Raw genomic sequence first — 21,793 nt, 5'->3', positions numbered from 1 at the left:
CCCAATAAAATCAGAACATCTTACTAAGAGACAATCCTTTAGAGAGATCCATTACAATACAGATCTTTTGTTTCTTCCTTCTGCTGAGGCTGTTGAATGTTATTAGGCTTAATTCCATGGGAACCAACCATTCAACTGTATCCCATTCCTGTGGCCATCCTTCACAGCCAAGTCCAGACAGAAAATGTCTGTGAGCTACTCAATGTGTGCACTTTCAGCAAGATTTGCTGGGCATCAAGGAGTATTGACAGCCTCACCTATTTCCTAAAATCTAACCGGTACTGGGTAAAGTCACTAACTTCACCATTGAGAAGGGTGTACTGTGTAACCTGACGACCTGCACATTAGGCCAAAAAATAATTCTAAAGGCATCTTTTCAACTTGAGATTAGATGAGATTTAGATACATTTAGATTTAGCAGATGCAACTTTACATTTTACTGCCTGTTGGGAGTATAACAGTAGCCTCTGGAAATTGCAGTTTTGTACTTAGCTTTATGTACATAAGTTAACTTCAAACATATGTTATTTCTCTGGTGGTCTCTGCTTGGGCAGCCCAGATACCACTTCTTCCACGCAAAAGCACTTATAAAGGGCTTAAACGTGACTTACAGGTAGTAGTGGGCAGTGATGTTGATACAGTGAAATTCTAATAATTTTGTGGTGACGGAGCAGCATATTATACAGACTTTGGCTGTTACTCTCATTAATACCCAAAGAGACTCTATTTCATTTTGTTAAAATTATGAACAAAGCACAGCAGGGCCACTACTTACAAAGGAATTTGCAGAGATTTGTCAAGACATGTAAAACTTTGACAAACTTCTATAGCTGTATAGTGAAGAGTATATTGACTGGCTGCATCACAGCCTGCTATGGAAACATCAATGCCCTTGAATAGAAAATCCTACAGAAAGTAGTGGATACGGCCCACTCCATCATAGGTAAAGCCCTCCCCACCTCTGAGCACATCTACATGAAACACTGTAGCTGAAAAACAGAGTCCATTATCAGGGTCCCCCACCACCCAAATCATGCTCTCTTCTCACTTATGCCAGAAGGAAGAAGGTACAAGGGCCTCAGGACTCACACTACCAGGATCAGGAACAGTTACTACCCCTGATCCATCAGGCTGTTGAACCAAAGGGAATAACTTCACTTAACTTGACTTGCCCCATCATTGAAATGTTCCTACAACCAACAGGCTAATTTTCAAGGACCCTTCATCTCATGTTCTCAATATTTATTGCTTATTTATTTCTTATTACTATTGCTTTTGTTTTTATATTTGTAGTTTGTTGTGTTTTGCATACTGGTTGAATGCCCAAGTTGATGCGGTCTTTCATTGATTCTGTTATGATTATTGTTCTATAAATTTATGGAGTATGCCCCCAAGAAAATGAATCTCAGGGTTGTATATGGTGACATATATGCACTTTGATAATAAATTTACTTTGAACTTTGAAAACATATTACTGTACATAATATAATGCATTTTCCATATATCATAGTCTCCATTCCATAAAGTTAATTCTTAAGCAAAACTTCTACATGATACTGACTTCCAAAGATTATGCAACAAAATCACGTTAGTCATTTATCTCAATTATGATATTGTCATAGTTGAAGGGGCTGGAAGAATTTGTTTTCCAGGCATAAACACTGTATCTGAAAGTGGATACAATATGGCTCTGACCATGTTTGAAATAATTTCTCTGCACCATCCAAGGATGATGGCATAAAATTAAGGAAAAAAATTTCCTATACTCTTTGGAGATTGTCTGCCTGGTGTCAGTGGTCACATAACCAGGACTTGTGATCTGCACCGACTACTCACATGACCATCCACCACCGGCTCCCATGACTTTACGTAACCCTGATCGGGGTGGTAAGCAGGTGCTACACATTATCCAAGGCTGACCGTCAGGACAGCAGAGGGAAAGAGCCCATTACACCTCGTTTGGTAGAATGTATCTCCACTCCGACAGCCAGTGTACTCCTATAGTCAGATGATATCAAGATTATGCTGAATAATGTCTACACCCCAGTGCACGTCCTTCACATGATTTGTTGGCCTGGATGAGCAGTGATCAGTAGAATGATAGAATTTGAAGTCACAGAAGATTTGCTACACCAGTGAAGAAAATTCAGCCACATTAAGAGATGAAAGCAATGACAAACAGTTTACTGACAGGGAGTACATGGAAAGGAAAGATAAGGGGGTCATTAGGAAACAACAGAAATGAATCACACAAATCAGGAGAAAGAACTCTTTTTCAAGGACAGGATTTTATGTTCAAAGTTAAAGGTTGCTTCCTGTTGAAAGGCAGGACAAGGGCAGCTGATAAACACTGGAGACAATTAAAATGTCAGGACAGACACAAGACAAGAAGTTTTCTTTCTGCTACATTTTTTATTCTGAACTTATCACTTGGGTGACCCCCATCACCCAGGACATGCCCTCTTCTCATTGCTACCAACAGGGAGGAGGTACAGAAGCCTGAAGGCATAAACTCGATGATTCAGGAACAGCTTTAACTCCTCTACATCTGATTTCTGAGTGGACATTGAAACCATCAACACTATCTCATTAGCTTTTTAATTTAATTTAACTATTTTATTAAGATATGTATGTATATATTTACTGTAATTCACAGTTTTTATTATGTATTGCAATATACTGCTGCTGCAAAATCAATAAATTTCACAACATTTGCTGGTGATATTAAACCTGATTCTGATTCTGAGTCTAACAAAATACCCTCCCTGAATCAACTCCAAAGATGCCTTGCTGATACTCTGTCAAAATCTTAATAGAAGACCAGGAGAACTGATTTAAAACACAGGTATTTGCACAATTTCTCTGTGATTTTGCCTGTCTAAAGGTTATTGTATAGATTAGTTGAATCTTCACAGAATTTCAGTACCACTGATACTAGCCAGGATACCATGTTACAACAAAACTACCATTTTTTCTCTATACCTATTTATCATGTATTGTATTGTACTGCTGCCGTAGTTAACAAATTTCATGACATATGCTGGTCATGTTAAACCTGATTCTGGACATCTACTTCCTTCTTGGACATCCTGCTCTGGTCCTCTACCTGCTGTGGGTCATTTAGTCTCTAATTGCCCATGAGGCATCAACCAGTTCAATGTCAGCACTCCTCGAACTTCATCCTTTCTGAACGCACTGCTGTCCGCTCTCTTTGCACCCAGCCCAGTCTCACCGTCAAGCCCGCAGACAAAGTGGGTGCTGTTGTAGTCTGATGGTCTGACCTCTACCTTGCTGAAGCCAGACAGCAATTATCAGCCAGCACTTCTTATTATTCCTTGCCACTGTCTCCCACACCATCAGTAACTGCATCAGCTCTTGGGATCACCCATCCAATGACACCAATGTCATAATTCTCTTACACTCATTTCCACCTGCTACCCAAGATCCACAAACCTGATTATACAGGTTGGTTCATTGTCTCTGCCCACTGACCTCACGTCCACATACCTTGACTCCATTCTATCCCCCGGTTCAGTCCCTTCCCACCTACATCCACAACACTTAACATGCTCTCAATCTCTTCAACAACTTTTAATCTCCAGGCCCTGACCACTTCATTTTCACCATAGATGCCACATCACTTAACGCTTCTATTCCCCATCAAGAAGATTTTAAAGCTCTTCACTCCTTTCTCAACAAAAAACCCAACCAGTTCCCCTCCACCACCACCCTCCTCTATCTGGCTGAACTTGTCTTCACACTCAACAAATTCTCCTTTGGCCTCTCCTGCTTTCTCCAAACTCAACGGGTATGCATGGTCACCCACATGGGCCCCAGCTATGTCTGTCTTTTCGTTGGCTATGTAGAGCAGTCCATGTTTCAAGCCAACCCTGGAAATGCTCCCCAACTCCTCCTGCGCTAATTGATGACTCCATTGGTGCTGTTTCATGCACCCATGCTGAGCTTGTCAATTTCATCAACTTTGCCTCCAGCTTTCACCCTTCTCTTAAATTCACTGCCCATTTCTGACACCTCTCTCCCCTTTCTTGATCTCTCTATCTCCAAGTCAGGAGACAAACTGTGTACCGATACCTTTTATAAACCTACTGATTCCCACGGCTATCTTAACTATATCTCTTCCTACCCTGTCTCCTATAAAGATGCGTTTCCCTTTTCTCAGTTCCTTTATCTCTGCTGCATCTGTTCCCAGGATGATGATTTTCTTTCCAGGACATCAGAGATATCCCCCTTCTTCAAAGAATGGTTTTTCCTTCCTTCACCATAGATACTGCCCTTATCTGTATCTCCTCCATTTCCCAGATATCTGTGCTCTCCTCATCTTCCCACTGACTTAACAGGGATAAAGTTCCTCTTGTCCTCACCTGCCATCCATGAGGCTCTGCACCCAACACAATTCTCTGCAACTTCCACCATCTTCAAAAGGATCCTATCACTAAACGTACCTTTACCAACCCCCATTGGCATTGGAGATGGTCCAGAGGAGATTTAACAGATGAGGAGTGTTTGATGATTCTGGGTCTGTACTCACTGGAGTTTAGAAGAATCAGTGGGGATCTCATTGAAACCTACAGAATATTGAATGGCCTGGATAGACTAGACATGAGAGGAGGAATATTAGGAGGAATTTCTTTAACCAGAGGGTGGGAACCTGTGGAATTCATTGCCACAGTCAATGAGTATATTTAGAGCTGAGTTTAGAAACATAGAATATAGGTGCAGGAGTAGGCCGTTCGGCCCTTCGAGCCTGCACCACCATTCAGTATGATCATGGCTGATCATCCAACTCAGAACCCTGTACCTGCTTTCTCTCCATACCCCCGATTCCTTTAGCCACAAGGGCCATATCCAACTTCCTCTTAACTATAGCCAATGAACCGGCCTCAACTGTTTCCTGTGGCAGAGAATTCCACTTTCTGTGTGAGGAAGTTTTTCCTCATCTCGGTCCTAAAAGGCTTCTCCTTTATCCTTAAACTGTGACCCCTCATTCTGGACTTCCCCAACATCGGAAACAATCTTCCTGCATCTAGCCTGTCCAATCTCTTTAGAATTTTATACGTTTCAATAAGATCCCCCCTCAATCTTCTAAATTCCAGTGAGTATAAGCCTAGTCAATCCAGTCTTTCTTCATATGAAAGTTCTGCCATCCCAGGAATCAATCTGGTGAACCTTCTTTGTACTCCCTCTATGGCAAGAATGTCTTTCCTCAGATTAGGGACCAAAACTGCACACAATATTCCAGGTGCGGTCTCACCAAGGCCTTGTACAACTGCAGTAGAACCTCCCTGCTCCTGTACTCAAATCCTTTTGCTATGAATGCCAACATACCATTTGCCTTCTTCACCGCCTGCTGTACCTGCATGCCCACCTTCAATGACTGGTGTACAATGACACCCAGGTAGGAGTTTGATAGGCTCTTGAGCAATAAAAATATCAGGGTTATAGGGTTGAGAGGGGTAATGAATCAGCTATGATTAAATAATGTTGATTCAATGGGCCAAATGTCAGAGCAGTTGAATGTGGTCACAAGGAGTTTCAGTTAATGATCTGCTAAAACAGAGGCTATTCTCAGATAAGAAGCTGTATACTAGGTAAAGCTTCTAGAAGGAGATGGCACCAGTGAACAATGCTACCAAGGACGATGTCCTCCAGATGGTTCACAAAGCTACTTCTTTCACATCTTCTTGTTCTTTCAAATGTGGTTCTGCCACTGTTCAGTGCCTGTGATCTACATTCTGGTGGTGTGTTTTGGGCCAATTGAGTGATCTAGGACTTTGCTGTCTCCAAGAGGATTCCATGTGAAGCAGGCAACCTGGAGGCCAAGAAGCCTGGAGACAGGGCCTGAGCTCACGATTGACTCCATTTCTCACCAATCTGCCAACTAAAGCACCGACAAAGATCAAGGCAAGAGCAGAAGGTGAACAAGTGCTCACTGTCTACTAGCCTCTTGCCTGCTGCTGCTGGAGGAAGGTGACTGTGTGTGGTGGTCTCACTTTCCCTCTTGCTCACTGCTCCCAAGGGAAGGTCCTTGCATTTGAATGATCTCCCTCTCCCTCAATGAAGTTGGAGGATGGTCCTGGAGCAAAGTTTAATTGACGAGGATTGTGGATTGGACTCCGTATTCACATAATGATGTGTTTCTGGTTTCTGGTCACCTCTTTTTTTGTTGCAAATTTGGGCAATTTTGAATCCGGGCAGCCTGCAGATAACCACTGAGCTGAACTGAATATGCCTGGATTCTTTCAATTATGTGTTTTATATTCTGTGTTTTTCGCTCTTTCTTGTTGCCATTTGCATGATTTTTTTAAAATTGTGTGTGGCACGGTTTGTTGTTTTTCTTTGAATGGCATCCAGATTTTCCTTTATTTTGTGGCTGTCTGTGGGGAAAACAAGTCTCAGGGTTCAAAGCATACATACAGTGAAACCCCGATTTTATGCGCTCAGATTTAACGCAAATTCGCATATAACGCGATGAGTCAATGAACTCCATGATCATCCATGTCCATGTCAATCCATATTCCTCCTTCTCCAGCCTTGTTTCCCTTTTGCCAATCAACTTCCCAGCTCTTGGCTTCATCCCTCCCCCTCTTGTCTTCTCCTATCATTTTGAGTCTCCCCCTCCCCCTCCCACTTTCAAATCTCTTACTATCTCTTTTTTCCGTTAGTCCTGATGAAGGGTCTCAACCAGGAGCTGCCTGGCCTGCTCATTCCACCGGCATTTTGTGTGAGTCATTGGACCTTTGTTTTGCTCAAAATGGAACAAACTGCTAGAAAAAGAAATTCTTTTTCTGTGAAAGATAAGCTTCACGCACTTAACGCGATCAAGACTAAAAGTTAAATTCAAGTTGCATGAGACCTTGGGATACCAGTATCAACACTTCGTGGCTGGAAACCTCCCGAAAAAAGTTAGGGGCGTCACTTTGCAAAGTTGAAGAAGAAGCAGGACTAAAAGCCAAAAGCTTGAAGACAGCCAAAGATGTCAGCCTCGATGGCTCCCTGTACGAGTGGTTCGTTCAAGCTCGCTCAGAAGGCCTTCTGATTTTATTTGTTGTTTTGTGTATTAAAAAGCTTTACTAAAAGTTAATTTGTGTTTTAATTTCTACAGTAACAACAACGATTTAAATGTACTCTGAATCTTGGAATATTGGCAGGTTTGAAGAAGGAACAGCCTGTGTTCTGGTTGTCTAGGTCCAGGTTTTGTGTGACCTGGTTAGACTGATCTGAACATTCTCAGTTGGACAGAACAAGAGAAGTCACCTCAGGCACAAGGCTGAAGGGAAGGTCATAGAACAACACTGCTTGTTGCCCTGGGTTACATCCAATGGGAACCTGACTCACGTTGGTCAGATGACCTCGAGCCAATGAAATTAAAACATCATAGATTGACCTGATAAGAAAAAGAATCAAAATGGATGATTCTGGGGGTTCAAGTAACAACAACACTAGAGACCAACCATTGCAGATGTGGCGGACCCCACATCGGTCAGGTGGAGATCACATCATGACCACAAGGAACACCTAGCCTATGTAGGCTCCTTTTCCCAGGTGTTACCTTTTCTCTTCTTTGACAGTTCATGGACGACGGGGGAAACCTAGTGAGTGTGCAGGCAGGTGATTAATAAACCTGCAGATTCTGGAAATCCAAGCAATACGCACAAAATGCTGGGTTCCTCCATCATGCTGCAATCTCCACCATTGTATTTTTGTACCTGCATTATGATAAGAGAGGCCAGAAGCAATTACAGAGGAGTTACATCCACAATCCAGAGAGAGAAGGCTTGGAGGTGAAGTCATCAAAGCTTCAGGAAAGATAGTCATTGAAATTGAACAGGAAGACTGATAATGGGGAACCTAGAGTAGAATTGAAATTAGAAAATGTCATTGTTGAGTTTACGTTATTTAAGAATAAATTTACTCATTACCTCTAGTCACTGGGTGTATTTAAGACAGAGGCTGGTAGGTTCTTTACTAGTCAGGGCACGAAGGCAGGAGATTGGAGTTGAGAGGGAAATGGACCAGCATGGTGAAATGGAGGAGCAGACCCGATAGGCAAAATGGCCAAATTATGCTCCTATACCTTATGTTATTACAATATATATTTATAGCTACTTGAATAATTAACAGCAATAACATTAATTTTTTGATATCATTTCTGAAGATACTGTACAAACATTTACAAACATGAGACAATCTCCATATGCATGAAATCCAAGCACCACACACAAAATATTGGAGAAACTCAGCACTACTGAAGAAAAATTTGCCAAGAACAATCAAGGTCACAGGACTTCGATCACCTATGTCATAGGACAGGGCACATAATGATGATGAAGGAATGGTAAAATCCAGGAGTGGTTGATGAGAATGTGGGTAGAATAAGATCAGAAGATTAATTTAGATGAAAGATTAATTAATTAGATAAGAACTGCACTTTGAACTTTGAAGATTAGTGAAATGCTGGTCAATGAACTGAATGGCCTTTCTCCATACCAGAGCCCTCTCATGACCCTCTGATCACAGCACAAACCACTGATATCATCTGTCCTTATCCCACTGCCACATGACTCATTTGTGTTTGTGGTGAACTATGTGCCTGTCTGGACACGCCCCCTGCTGACTGCTCCTGTGGCTCCTCCCACAGGCCCCTGTATAAAGGCGATCTGAGGCCTGACGCTCGGCCTCAGTCTCCAGGACATGGTATGATGGACACTCACTCCTGGTTCCTTCTTCCAGTCAATAAAAGCCGATATCTCGCCTTACGTCTCAGTGTGAGTTATTGATGGTGCATCAATTTTATTGACTGGAAGTTTTACAACATGGAAACCGTTTTGCGTCCGGAAAGGTTGGATTTGGACCCTCAAGACCCTGACGCAGCTCTCGCTTTTGAACACTGGCTTGCATGCTTCCAATCGTACTTGGAGGAGGTTCGTGCAACTGAACCCGCCGTTATGCACAGAATCCTACTCTCGAGGGTCACCCCCAAAGTTTACTCCATTATCCGGGACCTGCCAACCTACGATGGGGCACTGGACGCCCTCAAAAGACAGTACCTGCGGCCGGTGAACACCGTCTACGCAAGACATCATTTAGCTACCCGGCAACAGCGGCCTGGCGAATCATGCGCTGAGTTTCTCCGAGCACTACAGACACTCGTCCGAGCTTGCGACTGCAAGACGCTCACGGCAGAACAGCATGCGGAGCTGCTGGTGCGAGACGCCTTTGTGACGGGACTGAGGTCAGTGTACATGCGCCAGCGGCTGCTGGAAAATGCCGACCTTACCTTAAGCTCGGCGATGGAGACAGCCAACGCTCTAGAAGCTGCTTTGCATAATGCTGACGCTGTCCAGTCGCGCGATTCCCCGCTGGTTCCGTGGACACCTCAGGCCCCGCCGCTGCCGCCGGCTCCCGGGAGCGAATTTGCCAACGCCGCCGCCAATCGCGATTCCACGAGCTCCCCGACCCTGACCACGGCTGTGGCCCGTCAGATGCCCATGCTTTGTTATTTCTGCGGCCAGAAAAAACACCCTCGACAACGCTGTCCAGCGCGAGAAGCGACCTGCTCCAGCTGCGGAAAGCGGGGCCTCTTCGCCAAGGTCTGTAAGTCTCAACCTCGAGTGGAGTGCAGCGCTGCGGGTGAAACGTGGGGGCCGCCATCTTGCATGCCCGGATGTGGGCGGCCATCTTTGTCGACGTCAGCACGCCCCGCCCCCGGCCCTCCGATGCTTACCGGGTCTCTGGCCACTGTGACTCTCGACCAAAGCGCCCCACACCAGCTTGCAAGGTCCATGATGGACATCCGGGTGGAGGGGCACCGGACTAGATGCCTGTTTGACACGGGCAGCACTGGGAGTTTTATTCACCCGGACACAGTGCAACGCTGCGGACTCGCAACGCGGCCGGTAAGTCGGAGGTTCCATTTGGCTTCTGGGTCGCAGTCCACAGACATCCGGGTGGGTTGTGTAGCAACATTGGTGGTGCAAGGCACAGAATATCGGAACTTTGAGCTCCTGGTCATGCCTAATCTGTGCGCACCTGTGCTATTGGGGCTGGACTTCCAGAGCCATCTCGAAAGTGTGACTATGGTATATGACGGGCCCCTCCCACCACTCACTGTCAGGAATCCTCAGTTTTGTGGGACTTCTTCACATACCCCGCTACTGACCACACACACACACGGGCACACACATCCCATCCAGAACCAGGCCGACAGCTGCGCTACCGACACCACTTGCAGCCTCTCCACTCTCAAGGTCCCTCCCCCACCGCTGTTCGCCAACCTGACCCCTGACTGTAAGCCTGTGGCAACTAAAAGCAGGCGGTACAGCGCGGGGGACAGGGCCTTCATTCAGTCGGAAGTGCAGCGGCTGCTCAGGGAGGGGATCATTGTGCCAAGCTCAAGCCCTTGGAGGGCCCAGGTGGTTGTTGTTCGGACTGGGCAGAAAAATAGGATGGTGGTGGACTATAGTCAAACCATCAATAGGTTCACGCAGCTTGACGCGTACCCCCTACCCTGCATCGCGGATATGGTCAACCAGATTGCTCAGAACAAGGTGTACTCGACAATAGATCTGAAATCCGCTTATCACCAGCTCCCCATCTGCCCAGAGGACCGCCCCTACACCGCCTTCGAGGCGGGTGGCAGGCTCTATCCTGCGCGTCCCTTTCGGTGTCACGAATGGTGTCTCTGTCTTCCAGAGGGAAATGGACCGGATGGTGGACCAGTACCAACTGAAGGCCACATTTCCCTATCTGGATAACATCACCATCTGTGGTCACGACAGGCCAGATCACGACGCCAACCTCCAACGATTTCTCCAAGTGGCTGCAGCTCTGAACCTTACTTATAACAGGGACAAGTGTGTGTTTGGAACCACCTGCCTTGCTATACTTGGGTATGTCGTGGAAAACGGGGTTATTGGCCCTGATCCCGAACGTATGCGCCCCCTGTTAGAATTCCCTCTTCCCACCACTCTCAAGGCCCTCAGACGGTGCCTGGGTTTTTTTTCCTATTACGCCCAATGGGTCCCCCATTACGCAGACAAGGCACGCCCCCTGGTCAAGTCTACCTCGTTTCCCCTCTCTACTGAGGCCCGCGCGGCCTTCAGCTGCATTAAAGAGGACATTGCCAAAGCTACGATGCATGCCGTGGACGAGACCGCTCCCTTCCAAGTGGAGTGTGATGCCTCCGATTTTGCTCTGGCTGCTACCCTCAATCAGGAAGGCAGGCCAGTAGCATTCTTTTCTCGCACCCTCCAAGGCTCCGAAATTCGGCACTCCGCGGTGGAGAAAGAAGCCCAGGCCATAGTGGAGGCTGTTAGACACTGGAGGCACTATCTTGTTGGCAAAAGGTTCACCTTGCTGACCGACCAGCGCTCGGTTGCGTTCCTGTTCAGCAACCAACAGCGGGGCAAAATCAAAAATTATAAGATTTTGCGGTGGAGAATAGAACTCTCCACCTACACCTATGATATCCTGTACCGGCCTGGCAGACTCAATGAGCCCCCTGATGCCCTATCCCGGGGAACATGTGCTAGCACACAGCTCGACCAGCTGAACACCCTTCATGCACAACTTTGCCATCCGGGGGTCACCCGATTTTACCATTTTGTGAAAGCTCGGAACCTGCCATACTCCCTGGAGGACATCAGGACGATGACCAGGGACTGCCAAATTTGTGCTGAGTGCAAACCGCACTTCTACCGTCCTGACACGGCACAACTTGTCAAGGCCACCCGCCCTTTTGAACGACTGAGTGTTGACTTTAAGGGCCCCCTTCCCTCCACTGACCGCAATGTCTATTTTCTCAGTGTTATCGACGAGTACTCACAGTTCCCCTTTGCCATCCCCTGCCCCGACACCACTGCCACGTCCGTCATAAAAGCCCTGCGCCAGCTCTTCACTCTGTTCGGGTATCCCTGCTATATCCACAGCGATAGAGGGTCCTCCTTTATGAGTGAGGAGCTGCGCCAGTACTTGCTAGCTAGGGGCATTGCTACCAGTCGGACCACGAGTTATAATCCCCGGGGTAATGGCCAGGTGGAGCGGGAGAATGCCACAGTGTGGAAGGCCACACTTTTAGCCCTTAAGTCAAAAGGGTTGTCGGTCTCTCGCTGGCAGGAGGTCCTCCCTGAGGCACTGCACTCTATCTGCTCTCTGTTATGTACGTCCACCAATGCCACCCCTCACGAACGCCTATTCTCTTTTCCCAGGAAGTCTGCCACTGGGACCACCCTACCGGCTTGGCTGACGTACCCAGGCCCAGTGCTGCTCCGGAAACATGTGAGGAGCAATAAATACTCCCCGCTGGTAGAGAGGGTTCACCTTCTACATGCGAACCCCCAGTATGCTTACGTGGTCTTACCTGATAGGCGGGAGGACACGGTCTCCATCCGCGACCTGGCACCCGCAGGTGCAGCAGACCACTACCCAGAAGGCTCTCCGGTAACTATGAACCCTGCACCAGAGGTGACACCGTACTCACCAGGCCCTACACAGACTCCTCACGACACTTGTATACCGGGCGTTTCGTACGCATTTATACCAGGCGCCTCGCACATGCGTGAGGGATCACCGGCGCCTAGTGGGCAGGAACAAGTGCAACCTCCGTCCCCTGTGCAATCACCAATGTCGCCTGCATCCATGCGATCACAGCCGGTGCTACGGAGATCGCAGCGACAGATTCGACCACCTGCTAGACTTGACTTGTAAGAAACGTCGCCACATGGGGACTCTTTCAAACAAAGGGGGGGTGAATGTGGTGAACTATGTGCCTGTCGGGACACGCCCACTGCTGACTGCTCCTGTGGCTCCTCCCACAGGCCCCTGTATAAAGGCGATCTGAGGCCTGACGCTCGGCCTCAGTCTCCAGGACATGGTATGATGGACACTCACTCCTGGTTCCTTCTTCCAGTCAATAAAAGCCGATATCTCGCCTTACGTCTCAGTGTGAGTTATTGATGGTGCATCATGTGTGTTGCAACAGCCAAACTGTAAATGTCACAGCAATGGAGGCCCTAATGTTCTGTCAAACAACCAATTGTACAAACCAACCTTGCAAATTTCTTCTTCGGCAATCTGTGTCAATAAGCCTGCGTGGATGAAGTTCAGAGTAACCAAAGAAGGCTGGACACGCCTTGTTTTCCCAAGACAATTCAATATAAACTTCATTGCAATCTTTCAATAAAAGCAGTTCAAAGCATCAATTCGTGTGGGCTTGGTTTGAGCAATAGTGTCATTTTGCATGGTTTTATTTGTAAATCAGGATAGAAGCCATTCAGAGTAAACACATCTAGAAACCCATTAATGCTCTGACACGAAATTATTCTAAGAAAATGTGCTATTTGTGCAATGATACAACTGGGCACAATTTTTAGGACAAGTTAATTGAATTTGAATAAGAGTTTTTTTCTGCCTGGGAGGTTGATTCTGGACGAACACGGAGAATGCTGCAATCGGTAGTTAGTCGCTTGTTCAGGATCTCGCGAGTGATGCGATACTCCGCTGCTGCGGCGATTCCAGCTCCGACTACCCACCCCGATATTCACTTCAACAAGGTAATGGCGGGCAGTCCTGTGCATAGCAGTAGGGAATATTGTTTGTACTCGTTTAAAAATCAGTGTGACGAGTTAAAACTTGGGTGAAATGTTATGAAATGAATACAACGTGCTGATAATATATTGTGACAAACTTTTTTTTGAACTCTATAAATTAAAAGCAAACACACAAAATGTTGGCCAAATGCGGCAGACCAGGCAGCATCTATAAAAAAGAGTGAAAAGTCGATGCTTCAGGCCAAGATCATTCATCAGGACTGGAAAGGACGAGGAGAAGTCAGAGTAAGAAGATATGAGGGAGGGGAGGAAGAGGTGCATGGTGGTAGGTGATGGGTGAAACTGGAGAGGAGGAGGGATGAAGTGAAGAGTTGGGAAGTTGATTGGTGAAAGAGATAAAGGGCTGGAGGAGTGGGAATCAGATTGGAGAGGACAGAAGACCATGGAAGAGTGGAATGTGGGAGGAGCACCAGAGAGCGGTGATGAAATATGGTGGGAGAGAGGGGGGGATTGGGGAATGGTGAAGGTGGGGTTCATTACCAGAAGTTTGAGAAATGGATTTTCATGCAGTCGGACTACCCTGATGTTGCTCCACCAACCTGGACGTGGCCTCATCGTGGTAATAGAGGAGGCCATAGACTGACATGTCAGTGAAGCTGTAAGCTAATGTTGAAGAATCCAGAATATGCGCTGGTGTGATTGAATTTCAAGTCGTTATATCTTCTTGAAGAAATTACTTCTTGTAGAAGAGAAGAATGCCATTGGTCTTGGACCAAAATGTATATTCATTTGTGCAATCAGACCACTGGCCTGGGGATAATAGGGACATGAAAGACTCACTCACACCATGGGAGACAACCCACTCTCGTACCCTGGAACCATAAAGTGTGAAAGATTTTTAGATAGAATTTCAAGGAGGTCGTCACACACAGAAACGAGATGCTCTAATCCTGAATGGCATTAGCTTTAACGGTAGGGAATGGCATCAAAGGACTAGAATGCATGTCTATCATTGTGGGGAGGTACTAGAATCACTTCTGTAAAGGAAGGGCACCAGCACAATCTACTTGCCAAACATGAGCAGGGGCACAACCAATTCTAAAAGCAGCTAGTGGATTTTTTAAAAGCTGTCAGTCCTTAATTTCTAGTCATAGACTGCAATTCCCAGCCGCTGTGTGAGCCACTGGGGGAAGTGGGAAGGAATAATCCCTGTTTCCTAGCCCGCTCCACATGGTGAGAATATTCTTGGACCCACTGAACAAGTGGCAATAGCAGTACTTGAGGCTGGGGGTTAGAAGTCACTGTGTCAACACGAGCCAGTTTTTCAGCAATGCTCTTTGATCTTGTCTTTAGCAAATTGTCTTTCAAATGGGCGTTGACATGGTGAACTGAAATGATAGCATGCAATGATCGGTTCCAAACGTCCTTCAGTGACTTTGTTCCCCATAGAGGATGTCCCATAACAGTATAAGACTGCTGGTTTCATCAGAGCAACCAGACAGCAAGTCCATTAACAACGCCAGAGAATCGGCATTATTACGAGCTTTTTCGGTTTCGTGCATAATGACAGTATGCACTGCTACAAGTCCTGCATAGTGACTCGACCCATCAGAGCCTTCCTTCCTTCTTCAGAGCTTGTTGGGTGAGAGGCTTCGAGGCAGCAACCTTCCAACGACGACAACCATTCTTCCATATTGCGGAGCTGTCGGTGAACCAGGTGTGGAACGCCACACGCAACAGTCGAGACTTCAACCCGAGTAACTTCAGGTGTGGCTGAGAGGACTCAGCAGTCAGTGCATGTATTTTACTGATTCTGTCCGGCCCCTTTGATGCTCCTTCAGAAATGTACCACCTCCACAGGACAACTGAACTCCGTTGTGCAGGCCACGCCTTATGGGTGAGTGTGTCAGAGAGTACCCATCCCATAATAGGAAAGTTGGGCTGGAGGGAGATGAGAGAAGTCGCCGCCTGTGGTTCGGTGTCTTCTAAAGACCAGAAGCAGGCAAGAAGCTGCTTCTCAAACACAGTGAATCCGGTGGCAGCATCAGGATGAGAAACCCAGAGACATTTTCCTTTCTGCATACTCTGCCACATAATCTTCAACAGAAACTTATAGTTCAAATGGGAGGCCTTCTCGATGAGGAGACAGGGGTAAGGCCACACTGACAGCCTCCTTTGCATCCTCAAAAGCTGATTGTTGCTCGGGGATCCAAACAAAACTAAATTTCTTTCTGGTCGCAGTGTACAAGGGTCGAAGGAGCAGAGTCAAATGGTATATATGATGTCACTAGATCCCAACAGGCCAACAAAGTGTTGGGCACCTTGTTTTGTCATGGGAGTGCTATGTCTAAGATCCAATTTCTGACATTATCCAGAATTATACTATCACCCTTAATCTATTGTATTTCCAGAAAACGAACGGTGGTAGCTGGGCCCTGTATTTTATCTGGGGTAATTCCGCATTCCTTCGATTGCATGTGATCAATCAAAGTACTAAGGGTTTCAGAAACTTCTTGTTCAGAGGATCCCCACAATGACTCATCATCTATACAGTGACCTACTTTAATGCTGTGGGATAAGACTCACTCATGCAGATCCCGTGCCAATACACCGTGGCAAAGACCTTATACATATTCCTGTGGAAACCACATAAAGGTGTACTGATCTAATCACAAACGAGAAAATGTACAGCTGCTGGAAATCCAAGCAACACACACAAAATGGTGGAGGTACTCAGCAGGCCAGGCAGGATCTATGGAAAAGGGCTTCTTTTCCTGGATGCTGCCTGACCTGCTGAGTTCCTCCAGCATTTTGTGTGTGTTGTAAAGGTGCACTAAAGGCCCTTTCATGTAAATGCAAACTGATCTGGGGAATGCTTAGCAATAGGAATGAAGAAAGCATTAGCCAAATCAATGGTGGCATGATAACTGCCAGTCCCATTAGAAAAGTCCTCTGTTTGGGTCACCACATCTGGAACATCTGTGGCCAGTGGAGGGGCAAACTGATTTAACTGTAATTCACTGATGGTGTAGTTACCAATAGTGGCCTCAGTGGTGATAGGGACAGCCACCACAGCTTGATTTTGTTCATCAGCATTCCAGAGTTCCTCTTTTATCATTTACGTGTCTGAGGGGGCACGCCTCAATTAAATTGGGTCCAGCCCCCATCCAAGGCATTATCATAGCAGAAACCCCTGTCCCTGGTATCTGATGCCATAGCCATGGCAACTTGTTTAACTTCAGAGTGCTCCGTGTGTTCTTGTGCTGCGCATGGCATTTTGTTTAAAATAGTGTTCTGAGAACTCAAATAAGCTAACTCGCGCTGTGGTCATGAAGTTTCCTCAGACAGCTGGGCTTTCTCAGTATTTATCTGTCACAACGCAGTCATAAAAATCCACCCTACTTGAGAAAAATAGTCCCTCTTAGAGGGAAAAGCTACCTATGTGCTTAAGGCATTGTGATATCGCACACAGAAGCTTAACATCACCTTCTCTCATCATCTGGGAAGACCCCATTTACACAGAGCATTAGCCAGTGATCCAAAACCCTCAGAATTATCCATCCGTCGAAGGACCTAAAAAGTCTCGGCTACAGTATCTCTCAACTTGCTTGTCCACCACCATTTTTTCCTGGACCCTGCGCACAGTGCCAAAATGTAATGCGCTGGGTTGATAAGACCCAAATGATTCGAGTGCCTAGGAGGGGTGGTGATAAGTTTACAAGCACAACCAAGGAATTTGAGCCTAATTTATTATCATAAACCTGAAAGCACAACCAAACTACACAGAATACTATTTAGTAAGTTACAAAGATTTCCACAAAAATTTCAGGGCTCACAATTCATAGTCTCCACTTAATTGCTTTTGTCAGGGGAACTCCGAATTCTGTCTCGTGAAATCATCCTGGGTCTGGGCACTGGTAATCATGACTCCTCGATCTGGGTGAAATCCCAAGAACCAGGCGAAAGGTGCCACAATAAATAGGGGTTCAACCCAAAAGCATAGTGACACTCACAGAGGCAGACAGGCTCTTCGTTCTCATGCCACTGGTGCCTTGAGGCCAAGAAAGAATCCTGCTGCTATTAGCAAACATTTAACAAACTTGCAGTGTTTAATTTGTACAGGCACCTTACATGCTGCAAGCTCACACCAAGTTAAAATGTCACTTGGGGCTGTTCAGACTTTCCTCTAATTGTAATAGTTGAATAGCTCTTTTTAATATCAGAGAATCTGGACAATATACAACCTGGAATTCTTACTCTCTGCGACATCCAAGAAACAGAAGAAAAACCCCAAAGAACGAATGACGGAAATAAGTAAGAACCCAAAGCCCCCTACCCTTCCCCCATGTACAAGCAGCAGTAGGTATCATCAACCCTTCCCTCCCCATCCTGCAATTATTCTAGCATTCCCACCAGCATTCCCACCACTTAACGTGCAAGCAACATTAAAGCACTCAAAGAGAGACCATCAGAAACTAAATGCGCACTCCAACGTTTTTGACATCCCACAGGCTCTCTCTCTCACACCACTCCTTCCACAGCGACAGAGGAGACCACAGTTGCTACTTTGCTATTGCAGTCAATCTGAAACATGACTTTTCATTTTGAGTTCTCTGACTCGAGAATCGGCAGCAAACTCTCCCTCACTATTGATAGCGAGAGAGATTGATTGATTACTGGGTGCAGAGCCTTCTGACAGACACTCTCGCTGTGAGACTTTAGGCCAGACCCAGACATACAGAAACATGGCTGATTAATGAGCTCAAAGAACAGGAACATGCCGTTGTGCAGAAGCACAGTTTTGAGCGCTGCTGTAGATCAAAGATCCAGCTACACTGAAAAGGAAAATTGGGACATTAGAAAAGGAAGAATTTAACTATTTTGCTGGTGAACTGGCTGCCATCTTTAGCTCCACCCATCTAATACCCTGCTTTAGGACAATGCTTAATTTTATTAGTTCAGTTATGCTATTGGGCATTTTATTTTCTGTAGATTTCTTCAAAATGTAAATCTATATTAAAAACTGTTCCTTTAGTTACATTATGCACTCAATAATTCATAGTTTCAAGTGAGTATTTCATTTTGCTCTTTAAAATAAAAATTCCGTAGATTAATAAGTTAGGCTTGTTGTATCAGCCAATAGAATTTGTCTTGCTAACATTTTGGCCAATAAGATGCCCAGGAGAAAGAAAAGGATGATGGGGGTAGCCATTTGAGAGTGCACAGGATCGAAGAAGTTTTGAGAAAGAGTTACAAAATAGACAACCAACATGGCAGAAGAATATGGTTTTTCAGTGCAGAGCCATTTTGGTGGCATGAGTAAACAAACTGAAGCAAACTGGATTGATTATGTGACAATGATCTCCAACAATTTTGTGCGTACTGTAAACTGATATACTGTATATGTGATGGTCCAATTATAAGCAAAAAAAAAATCTGTAGATGCTGGAAATCCAAGCAACATACATAAACAGCTGGATGAACTCAGCAAGCCAGGCAAAATCTATGAAAAAGAGTAAATAGTCGATGTTTCAGGCCAAGACCATTCCTGAATCCTGTGAAAGGGTCTCAGCCCAATACACCAACTGCTCACTCCTTTCCACAGATGCTGCCTGGCCTTCTGAGTTCCTCCAGTAGTTTGTGTGTGTTATTTATATATCTACACGCACATACAATGGGCCCTTTACTTTGTTATAGTTTAAAATATCTTGTCAATGCAATTTAAATCTAAGCTTAAACTGGTGTGAGCTGAATTATTGCTTCCTAGAAAACACTAAATTTGTATGGGTGTCTGTCAGTATTCATACAGGGTCTTTTTTCCCTTAAAAGGAACATTCAAACATTTATGTACTTTATCTAAAAAAAATAAAAACACAAAATTCTGGCAGAACTCAGCAGGCCAAACAGCATCTATGGGAGGAGGTAGTGACGACGTTTCGGGCCAAAACCCTTCATCAGGAGTGGGGTTTCGGCCCGAAACATCATCACTACCTCCTCCCATAGATGCTGTCTGGCCTGCTGAGTTCTACCAGCATTTTGTGTTTTCATTTATTTCCAGCATCTGCAGATTCACTCTGTATTTTATGTATTTTATGTGTTTACCTGAATTATTTTCATCCTAGACTCATTTATTAACTGGTAATGGTCTTTTCATCATTATTCCCATGTATTGTAGAGTTATGTTGCTGTTAGTTTGTATTCATGATAATAGGTAACTCATTATGAGCTTACAGTGAGAGGGTTACATTATTGGGGGCTCATCTGGGATTGGGTGATTAACCCTGTATGAATGCTGTATACTGTATAGTGATTGGATAGCCCATTTATTTATCTTCAAGCTGGTGTTACACCAGTGAAGGTGATATGGATGCCTTAGGGATTAAGGTTTGGTGTAATAAAAAGGGGTTAACCACTCACAATGTATGTGTACTGAGCAAATATTTTGTGCTTGTTCAGACTTTCGGTGATATGACTGAACCTACTCTGGCTGATGTGATAGGAATACTTGGTGAGGCAGCGTTGTGGCCAGTTCATGTCTTTAGAGTTGCACAGAATACAATTCCAGATGCTGCTGAGGGTGAAGATTTGCAGTTTAAGTCGCTTTCTTTTCTGCGAAATGAAGCAAATACTCTGACTGATGTTAAAAATCTACCAAGTCTTCATCTATTGATCTGGATTCTGAGCTGGTGTCTGCTACCACATCACTGGTCGATGAATGCCATAGCATATCACTTGAGATCCACGGTGAGAATGTTCTCTGGGGTCAAGCCCAACCTGATGGGGAAGAAGAACATGAGGCCTGGGTTGAGCAGTCATCTCATTTACTAGATGAATGGCAGTACTCGGACAATATAAAGAAGCAGACTTGTAGAGAGTTTAACAGGTCCTGCCACTGATATAAAGAAGTTCCTAAAGGCAGAAAATCCTTCAGCCTCGACAGTTAATTATGCAGGCTCTGGAAAACACTCTTGGCTGTACTTAAAGTTCAGCTGATCTCATGGTGAAGTTCAGACACAATCCAAGAGGCTCTCTGCCTACATTTTCACGCTGGACAAACTGCTGCATTGTTTGTGTTGCAAAAAGGGGCATTCAACTGTCCAAGATAAATCGCTTGAGAGTGGGGCAAGTTGTGAAGGGTGCACTGTCACATGACATGGTTGCTCTACATATTTGAATGGCCCACAAGATGCCTGATTCACTATCTTTTACTGAGCTACTAAGAGAAGTTAGAGAAAAGGAAAATTTGCTTGAGAGGACGAGACTATTCCATAAGCTGAGTAATGTCTTCAGTTGTGGCATCTGTTGCTAAAGTGACCCTTGATGCCACAAAAGTAGAGCTTTTGAGAAATGAGGTGAAAAACATTTGAGCTGAGATGACTCAGCTGATGTCTGCTATTGTTACAGCTGAGTGTGCCACGTTCATTGGAGAATCAGACCACCTTGTGAAAATCACAAAGCAGAGGAACGCCACTGCAAAGGGGTTCTCTTGGCTGAGGATAGGTGTGAGACTTTCTGTCACAAATGTGGATAGGATGGACATTTCAAGTGAGATTGTGAGGGACGGGAAAATCTTTGAAAAGTAAATCAGTGGTTAATCAAACAGAGAGAGAGGATGGGAGACTACAGAGGGACCCAGTAAAGGAACAGCCTGATGTCCAGGAGCATATACAGTACGTTCCAATCAGTGTATCAACAGAAGTACTAAAGTGCAAAACACAATTCCTGAAGGCTCAGCAGGGCTAGGCTCCAATATCTCCATACAAATTGAAGACATTTATGCCAGAGCTGTACTTGACACAGATTCTCAAGTTACTTTACTCTACAGACTCATTTACAACAGGTATTTAATGCACTTGCCACTAACTACTATCAGTGCTCTTGAAATTTGGGGCTTAGTGACGGTGATTATTGGTGTTGAAACTAGAGTTTTCAGAAGCAGATGTTGGAGTAGCCGAGACTATTGATACACTTGTGTTGGTCTGCCTGGTTCAGGTCATAAAAAGGTAAAGCTTCCATCCTTGTGATAAGGCCCATGGGATCATGTAACGAGAGAAGGAGAGAGAACTTTCTGAAAACCTTGTCTATTCACCCTGCATTCAGAGGTGCTTTTGAGAATCTGTAAATTTCTTTGCAGGACATTTAGAATGAAAGAGGAACAGTGTGGTATACTCACTCTAAAACAGTCACTTTATGTCCTGGTGCAGTAGTTAGAGTGACTGGAACAC

General features: G+C 45.3%; 1 pseudogene; it reads left to right on the top strand.

Moving 5' to 3' along the window:
* The first annotated feature begins 13,433 nt into the window (after positions 1-13,433).
* The window catches only part of LOC132403380 (aldehyde dehydrogenase, mitochondrial-like), a 55,410-nt pseudogene continuing 47,050 nt past the window's right edge, over positions 13,434-21,793 (top strand).

The sequence above is a fragment of the Hypanus sabinus genome, chromosome 13 (genome assembly GCF_030144855.1).
Source record: "Hypanus sabinus isolate sHypSab1 chromosome 13, sHypSab1.hap1, whole genome shotgun sequence".
NCBI lineage: Eukaryota > Metazoa > Chordata > Chondrichthyes > Myliobatiformes > Dasyatidae > Hypanus > Hypanus sabinus.
This window is presented reverse-complemented; position numbering and strand designations above follow the sequence as displayed.